The sequence below is a fragment of the Alligator mississippiensis genome, chromosome 1, assembly GCF_030867095.1.
Source record: "Alligator mississippiensis isolate rAllMis1 chromosome 1, rAllMis1, whole genome shotgun sequence".
NCBI lineage: Eukaryota > Metazoa > Chordata > Crocodylia > Alligatoridae > Alligator > Alligator mississippiensis.
Window position 1 is genome coordinate 281,670,720 of NC_081824.1, and position 13,260 is coordinate 281,683,979.

Genomic DNA, 13,260 nt, shown 5'->3' on the forward strand with positions numbered 1-13,260 from the left:
GCACCACAGCAGTGCCCCAGGTATGTGGTGGCATTGTCCTATTGTGACTATAAAATGGATAGGAAAATTATTGAGAATCATCTCTCTTAAGAAACCCTTAAACTGGAGTTCCCCTAATAGTGCAGGGAACCTTATATCAGGTTTCAGTTAGCATATATACTAGCATCTGCTTCAGAAACAAGAACCAACAATTGAATGCTCTCATATTTATGCCTTTCCTTTCAAAGATAAATGTGCATGCAAGGTTGCTTCTTCCTAGGAGTACATCATTCTGGTATTAGCTAGACCAATCTCCTCTTAACACCACTACCACAGGAGTGACATTAGAAGGCCCTTCAGTATTAAACAGTTGTGGGTGCTGGGAAAGATAATAGACATGTAGCCACAGAGAGGAGGTAGGCACATTGGAGACAGAAAATTTAAACTCACTTTGACATATAATGTACCAAGGAGAAGATTTCTGCCTTTAGAATTCCAACCCATTTTTCTCAGTCATACACAGCTCCTCATACCAAATACACACTCTTCATTTGCTGTAGAGCTGGTTAAATATTAAATAAAATCATTTGTCAAGCAACACATCTAATCAGAGTAAGTATTATTAACTGAATCTATTATGTGACAGATACAGGTTTCCCTTGCTTTATCTAGGTTCTGTATATGCAAATTTGCTCTTATGCAATGACCCGTTTTATATAAAAAATTTGTTGTATGCAAGAAAATTCGTTCTCATGTGATCGGTGTGGTGGAAGCCTGCAGCCCGCTGCTTTGTGTGGTGCATTGTGGGAGTGTCATGCATCAAAACAGTCTCCTGTGTGGATCTGTGCTTCTCGGTTACTGTCTGTGTCACGTGTTTCTGTGGTTGCTATCCCCATTATGATAGTGCCCTGTGCCTGTGTGTACTGTCTGCTGTTGGTGAGTACCAAAATTATCTTAAAGTGGTAGCAATGGGCCTGTGGGCCAGTATAGTCAAGGTCTTGCAACATATCTCTATTTGTTACATTGTAAAGTGGGTTCCCTTAATGTGAATTCAAGTTATGCACTGTTTTCCAGGAACGCATGTACAGCATAAAGTGAGGGAAACGTATATTTTTCCATGTTTGACTATTTTCTGGCTATATCCGTGTTTAAGATCCATATGATATCATGGAGCATATTTGTTTTATAGTACAGGAAACCCTTACCATTCGCAGAGGATATGTTCTCGGATCCCCCGCGAATGGTGAAATCCGTGAATAAGGCACTACATTCATGAACACCATCTGTCTTCATGAATGCAGTGCCCCCAGTGGCTGGGGGCAGGGGCATGGCTGCTCTGGCGATGGTAGGAGCACAGTGGCAGTAGCGGGAGCCCAGCAGCAGCGGCAGGAGCCCGGAGGCAGCAAGTGAGGAGCTCCCAAGGAGCTCCTTTAAGCTTAAATATTTAAGATGCAGGTTCGGCATTCGTGAATATCTGAAACTGTGAATGCTGAACCCACAAACAGCAAGGGTTTCCTGTATAGATTTTATATTAGGGATCTGCTGTGACAAAACCTATCTGGCTGGTGTTTTTCTCACTGTTGTTTCTTATGTATCCATGTATCCATAAATGTTCACTGTTGCCAGTACATTTATGTATGTAGAGATTTTTAAGGTTTTATGTTGACTTGTTTTTGTTATTTGCAAGTATTTTGGCTAATTGATATGCCTGTGACAGATCCAAATTGTGATGTAACTTTACATTTAAACTACTGATAATAGTGAAGCAGTCTGCTCTGCATGGAATACTGGTAGGCCTGTTGGAGAAAAAGGCAAAGTAATTATCAATTTACTGTTTATTCATCTGGCTATCTTTTTTTTAACTGGCAGCTGTAAAGGGCTTTTATTTTGTTACATTTTGGAACCCCTTTTGTATTATATAATGGTTTCTAGAATAGGCTGTGTGGTCAGAGATATTTGAAAACTGCTTACAGTAATGATGTTAATTATCATTGGTGCATCCTATTTTTTGAGTACATGTCTGATGTTCCTTGAACCTCTATCACAAATTTTAACAAGCTTTCAGGATAGCTCATATCTCTCCTATACTGTCACTAGGTCTGATCCTTTTTTGGATTCTAAGGTCAGGTACACACATTACCCTTTTACAAGTCTAGGTGATCAGAAACCAGTCTCTACCCATAGCAGAACACAAGTTTGGCACACAAAATCAGTCCATACCAATAACAGAAGAAAAATTCAACCCATAGACTGGCTTAAAAATGGTGGAATCTGGTCTAAGATTTGCACACCCCCCCACCACCAAAGGGCGAACAGGCATTGTGTTCACTACCAATCTAAACTATACGACTTACAGAAAACTATGTAATTAAGATCAGTTCTGCCTCAGGCTTTTTGAATGTCTGTACTTAGCCTAATTGCATCTTTGAGTCTCATTATCTATCGCCTCTTCCTTCTCCTTTTCCTTATCTTTGCTGTTCTTTGTTCAGAGTCTTAAATTAAACCTAATGTGAGCAGAACAACCCCAGGTTGGTCACTAATGGTTCCGTGTTTGGCTGTGCTTGGTCAATTAAAAAAAGCTAATGTGAATGGCCCCATGATTTCTGTCACAAATGTCTAGAGTCAATGATCTCACTCGCCCATCAGCGTCCTCCTCTGAAAATTCCTGATAGATAAGTTTCCATGCCATGGTTTAATGCAGCCCTACATGCTTAGGGCACCATACTTCATACTTTGTATTTTGTACTTACAGCTTTTATTGCAAAAACATAGCCACATCCTGTTTCACATAATGGGTTTCTAAACTTAACATTACATACAGACTTTTAGGGCGGTTAATGGGAGGTTAGATCACCCCCCAATCTTACTTAGCTCACCCAGGTGTGGACTTTACACAAGTTAGGTGGATCTACATGTGAATTGTACAGAAGTTCAACACAGTTAGATCAGTCTAAAAATAGCTGCTCCAATTTATGTTAACCTTACCTCTGAGGTTGTCTAACTTAGCTTGGGTCCAACAAGACTCATCTAACTGAGCTTCTGTATAGTTCCAAGCACAACCCAGGGCTGGGAAAGTCCAGCTGCTGGTCCTAGCCTCAGGGTTATGATTTTCCTACCTGCCCTCTGGCACTGGGCTACTTTTAAACCCCTAGCCCCTTCCTCCCACTCCCAGATGGACAATCCCCTCCATAGGCCAGCCATCCCTCCCAGCCCACCAAACCCCCTCATCCTGCAAGCTGCTCCTGCTGCCAGTTTTATCAGCATTCACTGATGCTGGAATCTGAGAAAGTAAGTCAGGGGGGTGCGATGGAAGGAATGAGGAGGTAGGTTTGCCAGGGGGGGTTGATTTTCTGGGATCAAGGGGTGATGCTGGAGGGGGGCGGATAAAAATAGCTCCTGGTCCCAGGGGGTGGGGGAGAGAGCCTCTACCCCAAGCCTTCCTGCTGACCCAATGAGCCCCACTGATCCTACCAAACCCACCCAGACCCCAGCAAATCCTCATCCCATCTGTTCCCTGACCCCCATGTGCAGTCTTCCTGCCCCCCCCCCCCCAATTTGCCCACAGACCCCACCTATCCCCCTGATCTACCCATGGACCCCTCCAATCTCTCTCCAGGACCTGCTTCCCTTCCACTCCCCACCCTCTAGACATCCTCACCCTGACTCACCTTACATTGAATGGCTATTTTTCACATGATCTAACTTGTAACCTCCTTGAATATCGGTATACAGCCTAATGCTAGGGAGAGACATTACACATAAATTGGTTTAAGTGATCAGAAACTGGCTTATACCCATAACAGAATAGATGTTCAGTGCACATAAACCAGTTTGAAAATGGCTGAAACTGGTTTGAAATAAACCTGGTTGAATGTAGTATCAGACTTAACTGATTTGGATCAAACTGGTTTATGCAATGTTTTTCCCAGACCCCTTGCTGGTTTAAGTTAAATCAGCATCCCGACATGCTCTCTGGGCTGGGCAGGACTCTCTGCTCCACAACAGGGGTGGCCTCTCCCCTCTGCTCCCTGGCTGGAGCTCCAGCAGACTGCAGGCATATGCCTGGCTTCCCCCCTCCCCCTCCCCACTCCCTGCTAAGCAGGGATCCCCATCCACTCTGCCTTTCACAGACACATAGCATTAGCTAGCAGACCACATGCTGGTTATGGTCCATGTTGTGGGAGACTGGTTCCTTCCTTGAAAAGTCTGTTTGAGAAGAGCTTGAACTAATGGAGAGAGGCTTTGTTTTCTGGTGGAGTGATAAACACTGAGTTTGGGGTGATAAACACTATTTTCAATTTCCTTCTGGGCTGCCCAGGGGGAGGGGAGAACCTCTCCCTAATCAGAGCATCCTGATGGGGCCTAGCCATGCCTTGCTTAGCTCAGCACTATGGTAGAGAGGGGAGGGGAGGGGAGGGGAGGGCTGCCCCCCTCCCCCTGGCTTCTAGCCTGAGCCACTGCAGGCATGTGCTTGCATTTCTGACATGTTTGTATGGCTAGAGATCAGTTTAGCCTACCCAGGATAGACTAACCTGCAAAGATTGAGTCAATTCAGGCTCAGGCTCTTTGACTGTCTGTCTGTAGCCTCAGTGTCTAAGGACTAGTCTATCCCATGCCATTCAAGAACCTGAATATTTGGCAGGAAACCTTTTGAAAATTTAGTCATGCAACTATTTCTTACTAAAGTTGTTACAAACTATATTTTCTGCCTGATGTCCATGTGACTGCAATCTTCTAAGTAGACATTTACACTTTTTTTTCCCCCTACATCATTTTAAATGGCCATTTAAAACAAAAATCATAGTACACAGTCAGTATAAAGGAATGAGTAAACAGAGCTTATAATTATAACCAATTACAATTTATCAATTACAACCAACAATCATTTAAATGGAAGCTTGTGTAGGATTCTTCATCAGTAAAAGAAATAGTCAACTAGTTATAGAATGAGTTGTTGAATTATGGAGAAAATCTCACTGTGATAATTTCCTATCTCTGTTTTCTTATACTAAATTAGACTCATAAGAAAATGTAAATGCTTCTAAAGATAATATTTAGTGTGCTACTCCTGTGCGGTCATTATCAAATAGTGCCCTTAAGGCATAATTATATACCATCCAATAAAAAGACTTGTATATGCCAACATATTTACTGTATTTCACTTTCATTCTGCCTCTGTGCTACAAAACCCAGACACACTGCCATTTTTAATGTAACTGGGAAATTACATTAGCTCTGGCAGTTCATATTTAAATATGCTTTCCACATCTACTGAAGAAAGAATGCTTGGATTTCAATTTTTTTCTGGAATACTTTGTAAGTGAAGCATGCATCCCCTGAGGGATTATACCCATTATTTCATTTAATTAAATTGATTAAATTAAAGCAAATGGTGGACTAACCCCAAGGGGAAAATATATTTCATTTATGAAAAATGTCATTCAACCTGCTATATTGCATGAACAGCACATAATTTCTTAAACATCAAGTTCCACTTTCTCTAACAACTTATTTGTTATGCCAAATTTAAGGTGATCTTGAATAGGGATTTCAATACAGTCTGAACGTATTACCTCAAACATACTGAACTTTAAGCTCCATCTCAGTTACCAGGATCAGAAGAGAGCTAAAAACAACACAATGGACATGTAAGACACATGAAAAAGCCTGAAAATGCTGCAAGGGCTTGGCCAAGGGAAACATCTGCCTTCTTTGGACTTCTCCCATATACCAGTCCATATCAATCCTCTGATGGAGAACAATGTTAGAATGGCATGTCTGACTGAACCCCATTCAGGTAAGTAAAGGGTTTTTTTGAATTGAGTAGGGCCTATATCCCATGAGTCCTGCCTGCCCCTGCATTTTGAACACTATGTTATCTAAAATGATACCCACTTTCTACCCTCATTCAAAAGACGAAAGCTTCAGAACATCTGGAATAACAAGAATCTTCTTACTTTCAGTTTTGCAACACCTAACTGAAGAAGAACATGTATAGCAGATACAATAATCTAGGAGGTTGTGTAGTAGGTAGCTAGAAATGGATTAGCACAGGTCCTATGGTCTTGCTGAGTAGAAATTTCTTTCAGTACAAGTTTGACCAGACATCAAAGGGCAAAGTGCTAGTTAGCCACACATTTTCTACTTGACATTGCTTTTTTCTCCTTGCTATTCTGATATTAAATTCAGCTATTAACAACAACACTTATTTAACTGAAACTGAATTGTTATAAATCTCTTTGAAATTTTCCTTATATTAAAATTCCTTATACAAATGGCACTGCGTGGCACCTTTACCCTCTCCAATCTTTGAAGTCAGAATGATTGATATATGTAAATCACTGTTCTCAGCAGCTAACCATGTAAAATCATGTCTTTTTTGTTTATGTTTGCAGGGTTCTTTTTCCTCCTAGTCAAGTTTACTATTCCTCAGGGTTTTTTCTCTTCTTTGTAGATAGCTAAGCAGAAACAAATATGAAAGAAAGAAACACTGAGGAAGTTTTGAAAAGACAACATTCTTTTTCCTCCTAGTCAAGTATACTATTCCTCGGGGGGTTTTCTCTTCTTTGTAGATAGCTAAACAGAAACAAATATGAAAGAAAGAAACACTGAGGAAGTTTTGAAAAGACAACATTATTAATGATTTCCTGTATTCTGTATGTTGGTGGCACTATATGTTCTTTCAGCACCCTATTGAAAGACATAATTAAAAGGTAATTAGTATCTTTCATGGTGAGAAAAAATATGACCTAAAGTCTCTGTTAACAGACTTCAGCTGCAGATGCATAAAAACTTCAAGGTGACTCTGCTATCAGCCTGCCTTTGTTGGAACATTCACAATTCACTATGTGTAATAATATACAAAAACAAAAAAACAAAAATCAAAACAAACTTTTTATAAATGCAAAAGTAAAAAAAGAAAGGGGCGATTTTTTTTAACAGAAGCTGAGAATAAATAGTTATAAGAATGTGAGGTTGCTGTAAGAGAATATTTTAATGAGCATATGATGATAAATATTAGGGCTGTACGAAGCTTTGCTTCCTGATTTGATTCAGCAGAGATTCGACCTGATTCACTGGCTGAATCTCTGAATTCGAATTGAATCAAAGGACCCTTTAATCTCTCCAAATCATTTCAAAATCCTCCAAATCAATTCATGGAGATTCAGATAGATTTGGCAATTCGGACAGAGAGACAGCTTTAAAAGGTCTTTTTCTACATACCTCTAGGTAGCAGGGGTTCATGATCACTGTGGTGCTGAGGCAGATGGAGTGTCCCACTGAAGCATGGGGGGCTCCCCAGTGTGCTCAGCAGCAGACCCGGAAGTGGACTAGAAGCACTTCCGGGTCCATCGGGGAGTGGGTTGGGGAGGCCCCCCATGCCCCCCTGGCTTGGCAACTGGTGCCTCCTGAGTCTGGGGGGGGCACCTGGGGTCCCCCTGTGGCTGATTGCTGGGCCACGGGGGTGTGGAGGTCCCCCACCCAGTGTGCTCCCCAGCAGACCCGGAAGTGGACCAGAAGTACTTCCGGTCCACTTCTGGGTTTGCTGCTGAGCATGCTGGAGAGCCCCCCCATGCTGCTGTGGGATGCTCCATCTGCCCCAGCACCTCACCGATCACAAGCCATGCTGCTACCTCAAGGTATGTAGAAAAAAACCTTTCAAACCCATGGCTGTGTCTGAATCGCTGATTCACTGAATCGTCAGATTTGGATTTGGCCGAATTGAATCAGGGACAGTGAACCAAATCAATGGATCGAATTGCTGTCCCTGATTTGGGCCAAATCTGAATCGAATAGGGCCAGTTTTGCACACCCCTAATGAATATGAATTTCTTTTAGAAATTGTACAGAAAGACAGAATACTAACTTGAAAATCCTTGATGATGATGATGGAAAAAAAAACCCTTAAAATGCACTATACTACAAGGGATTAAAGAAATGTAAATCTGGAATGTTACTGATATGAATTAAAAACAAATATTACATTGCTTGTTTTAAAAAAGCTAAATTTGTTTCAACTGATAGACAAATGGCTTTATCTATTCTGTGTTTATTTCTGTCCTGAAAAATGTATCTCTCATAGCCTCACTTAACAAACATTAAAAGCAACATCTCCTGCTGCAGAAGTCAGAAGCAAAATTCCCATTGATTTCACTGGGAGTGGGAGCTGAATCTAATGCATTTATTTTATGAATTGGAAAGAATTTTAAGCAAAACCAACCAGGCCTCTCCCCCAAACAATGTAGGTTAGCAGTACCTTCACAAAAAGTGACCTGAGGAAGGATACCCAGGTAGCATCCTGATGAGTGGGAATGTTTGTTTCCCCAGAGGTATTTTGTGCTGCTGCTACTTGTCCCTGGGGAATACCCGTGACATGCACGCTCTGATGCATGACAGATTATCCCAGGTGTGGTAGGGGAGGCTGGGGCTAGCAACTGTGCTGGCCCCAGAACCTTTATCTGGGGCCCTGTAGGCCTCTGGGGGCTGCAGCCATGGCAGGAAGCATGGCTGGTTGTTGGAGTGTGGCTCCAGCTAGCTAGGCTCCAGTTTTGGGAGGCACCCTCCCTTTTTTTGGCATTTTTTTTGTTTTGTTTTTTTCCCTGGAGGGGTAAAAGAAAAACAACCCATGGTTCAAAGTAGCAGTGTGGGGGATGCCTGTATGTGCAGTCTGTGGCACTGCAGATGGGGGTCCGTGATGCCACATACCATACATATGCGCTCACCTGGACGCAACCCTAAAGTCCAAAATCTTGCCTAACAACTCTCCCAACTATACAGTCAGTCCAATAAAAATCTTCACAAAACCCCCCTCCTTGCTGACAAAAAAGTCATTAACTTGTAGTTAAGGCTGCTCAGCTGCATTTCATGTCAGCTCAGATTTTAATTGTCAAGGAACTTGACTGTCATAGCATCTTTAGATGCTCATCATCTCTGACAAGTTTTACCAGCCATTCTGTTACAGTGGAAGCTCAAGAGACTCTTCAATTTACAACAAGTTCTCATGCAGTTGCATCTTGGGTGCAAGCACAATGCACACAACTAAAGTCCCACAAGCACATTCAAATACAGAACTTTAATTCTAATAAAATAGTCAAGTACAAATAATTCATATAGAATTAACTGGGACTTCTATGTATGTGGAAAATATACCTGGATTTATCTAAATTTTGTCTTATGCATGGATGTAAAAAGATGGATGTATAGGGGTTGGAGTAGTGTGGGTGCTAAGGGGTACTGGTGACTGCCCAGAAATTGCAAGTTTGAGGTCATAGTAGAAGCACTCACTGTGCGGGTCTATCAAATTCCCAAAAATCTGTGAATTCTGCTAAATACCTTGTCACAAGGACATGGGACAGGAAAGAAAGGATGGATGGATATGTGAATTCTGACTGATTATATGTTAGATATAAATGTTGTCTCTGCTCAAAATTTCACTGACTTTTCAGAGTAATAGTTAATACTATTTTGGGGAGATGCAAATGTAAAATTTCTGAAACATATTAAAAACATTATGCTCATTCAGAATCTTTTCATATTTCAATTTGACCAGCATTAAAATATGTTAAAATATATATCAATATATCGATTAGATAGCATTATTTAATCTATAAAACATAACAGCATATAAATGAATAAAGTAAAAAAAGTTCAATCCTCTTGTCCTTATTTAATTTGTACTTTTGTTTTGTTTTAGTTTGAATGGTGAGGAAAACTATATTTTCTCTTTTTTACCTTCCTTTTTCATGAATTCAGAGTGGGTACTAAAAGGAAGAGAATAAAACATTCAGAGAAAAATTACCTTTAATGAAACAACAACAAAAAATCAGGGACATGTGAAAATTGTTTGGGAGTTATTTAAGAAATCATAAAATGTCAAGACTAATTTAAGCAAAATAAATTTTTGTGCATTTTCATAAAATTAGTCAACCATCTCTACTATGCATCTGGTTCAAAGAGCCAGAAGATTTCAACGGCAGCAACCTATGTCACCAGATGAAGATATATAATGAAGTAGGTTCTTGCCTACGGAATCTCATGCTTCTCTGAACCAGGTAGTCCCTAAGGTACAACCCTTCCCTGCCTTCTGCCTGTCTTCAGACAAATAATAAAGCTGATCACCTCTATACTAAATCTCTCTCTATATATATAAAATACCATAATTGATTTAAAAAAAATACTTTTCAAAAACACAACTGTGGATTTGGGGAAAGTTTCCTTTTTTTCTTTTATTGCAGAAGATTTTTTTTTTAAATTAAATGTCTCTACTTCTATATTTAGGGAGAAGAAAAAAAAATTTTTGCTAACTCATTTTGGTGAAAATTATCCCAGCTCTCTGAAATAATAGGAGCAAACAGGTGAAAAGATAAAAGACAGGTGATAAGGTATTAAAATCTGTCTCAAATGTTTGTTTTACTCACATGTGCAGAGCATACAGTTAATACTGCACATGACTGGGAATACCCATTTGTAAGCCTCTGCCCCATTGATTATTTCCCTGATCAAGGATGACCTTAACTGGCATGCTTTGGTCTCCTCCTATCAGTTTTTCTTCACTCTGGGAAAGACTATTATGAACAATTGCTCATAAGAGTATTATGCAGACAAGTCAGGTCCACAGACAACCAAGGCTAGAAAGAATTAGAAGATTCTGAAGAGAGAAAAAATGTTCTTCATTTAAAAAGATTATTATGAAATAGCACTGTAAAAATGTCATCTTTGAGGAAAATCATGACATGCCCTGCTGTCAATAAGCTGCCACAAAAACACCAATTACTGTGGTATTAATAATAAATTAATATAGCAAATTTCCATAAAATCATAGAAAATTAGGGTTGGAAAATTAGGGTACAGGCCAACTGCCTGCTCAAAGTAGAGCCATCCCCAGCTATATCATTCCAGCCAGGGTTTTTTTTCCAGCCAGGCCTTAAAAACCTCCAAAGATAGAGATTCCACCACCTCTCTAGGCAACCTGTTCCAGTGCTTCACCACCCTCCTAGTGAGAAAGTTTTTCCTGCTTAAACCTCCGTCACTGCAACTTGAGATCATTGCTCCTTGTTTTGTCATCTGTCTCCACTGAGAACAGTGGGCAGAGGGCCACTTACCCAGTTTTGGCAAGCTGTCGAGGGCTGAATGTCTTGGGACCAATGTCCCAGGGCCAGCACCAGTGGGGCCCAGAGCGGATACAAGCTGGCAGGGGTCTGTGGAGCTGGGCTGGGCTGCACCAGCAGGGAGAATGGGGAGCTGGCCCGGCTCCATAGAGTCCCTGCTGGCTGGGACCCTATATTCCTGCCGCCCTGCTCTGGGCCCTGCTGGCACTGGCTCTGGGACACTGGTGTGGGCCCTGTGAGCCTATGCCCACTCACTCCAAGTGCCCACCCAGCCTCATGGTACAGGTGGGAGGCAGCACACAGCTTCAACCCCCTGCTCACTGGCAGAGAATGAGCTGGTGCTGACTTCAGGGAAAAGTGACCCCTCACCCACACCGTGGCTGGCACTCCCTGCTACAGCTACTCGCAGCCTGCATGGGGTTGTCCTGAACAGGCACAGGCAGCCCCACATGGGCTGTGAGTGGCTGCAATGCGGGGTACCGGCCATGGGGCAGGTGAGGGGCTGCTTTTTCCTCTGCTCAGCACCAGCTTGTAACCTGCCTCTGCTGCCAGCAGTGGCAGCAGCTGTGCCTCCCCCCCTGCTTGCCACACTGGGCAGCGTTTGCTGATGCTGCCTGCCCAGAGCTCACGGACTGGGCAGCACAGAGGCGGTGGTGGCAGCCTCACTGCAGCCTACCATGGCGTACGCTCCAGGTGGGCAGCAGCCACAAACGCTGCCCAGCACGGCATGCGGGGGGTGGGAAGGTGCAGCTGCTGCCACTGCGTGCAGCTCCAACTGGCAAGCCCGGAGCCAGGTTACAAGCTGGTGCTGAGTGCGGGGGAAAAGCAGCCCCTTGCCCACCCTGTGTCCAGTGCCCCATGCTGCAGCTGCTCAGAGCCTGCATGGGGCTACCTGTGCCTGCTCACGACAGCCCTGTGTGGGCTGTGAGCAGCTGCAGCAGGGAGTGCTGACCAGGGGGCGGGGGAGGGGCCACTTTTCCCCATGCTCCACACCAGTTCCTTCCCTGGCCTTCCCCCCCCTCCTTACCTGAGCTTCCTATGCCGGGGCAGTCACGTGGTCCCAGGCCAGAAGCCCCTGCTGGGGCTTCTGGCTGGGGGGCCCAGCAGGCCCTGCTGTTACAGGAGCCCACCAAGGATTCCCCTGAGTCCTATTGCCCCTGGTTCTTGTCATTTTTAGCAGGAACCAAGGACAGATACATTTTTATTTTCAAAAAAATTTAGGGGCCCTGCAAGCTGGATAGAATGGCCATATTTTGCCCACCTCTGGTTCAGATCCATCCTCTTTGCAACTATACTTCAGGTAGTTAAAGGCTTCTATTAAAGCCCTCTCAGTCTTTTCTTCTGCAGACCAAATAAGCCCAGTTCCCAGAGCCTTTCCTCATAAGTCCTGTGCCACAGTCCCCTGACCATTTTTCTTGCCCTCCACTGGCCTCTCTCCAAGTTGACCACATCCTTTCTATAGTGGGGGTGGGGGGCAATATTGGGCACAGTACTCCAAATGTGAGCTCCCTGGTGCCTAATATAGGAGAAGAAGCACTTCCCTGGATTTGTTGGCAATGCTAATGCAGCCCAGTCTTCTTTTAGTCTTCTTTGCAACAAGGGCAAACTGTTGGCTCATATGCAGCTCATTCTCAACTGTAACACCCATGTCCTTTTCTGCAGAGCTGTTGTTTAGCCAGTCAGTCCCCAGCCTGTATAGAATTGTTCTGTCCTAAGTGCAGGACTTTTCTGTCATCTTATTGAACCTCATGAGATTTCTTTTGGTCCAGTCCCCCAATTTGACTAATTCTCTCTGAATCTTAGCCCAACCAGCATATCTATTATTCCCTCCAGCTTGGTATCATCTGCCAACATGCTGAGGGTTCAGTCTGTACCATCTTCCAGGTTGTTGATGAAGATATTGAACAAAACCAGCCCCAGGACTGATCTCTGGGGCACTTCCCTTGATACCAGATGCCAGGCAGACATTGAGCCTACCATTGATCACTCCCCTTTGACCCTGACTATCCAGCCAGTTTTCTGTCCACCTTACAGTTCATTAAGCCAACCCATACTTCCTTAGCTTGTTTGTGAGATGTTTCTGGGAGACCATATCAAAATCCTTGATAAAGTTAAGGCATATTATGTCCACTGCTATTCCTGCATCCACAGAGCCAGTCATCTTATCATAGAA

At 43.0% G+C, this 13,260-nt stretch overlaps 1 long non-coding RNA gene across 1 annotated transcript in view; it reads left to right on the plus strand.

Moving 5' to 3' along the window:
• Positions 1-7,453: 7,453 nt before the first annotated feature.
• Positions 7,454-13,260, plus strand: part of LOC109280328 (uncharacterized) — a 98,453-nt gene continuing 92,646 nt past the window's right edge. Inside the window, exon 1 of the long non-coding RNA XR_009459047.1 lies at positions 7,454-7,619. This is a non-coding gene — a long non-coding RNA (uncharacterized LOC109280328). The remainder of the gene's footprint in view (positions 7,620-13,260) is intronic.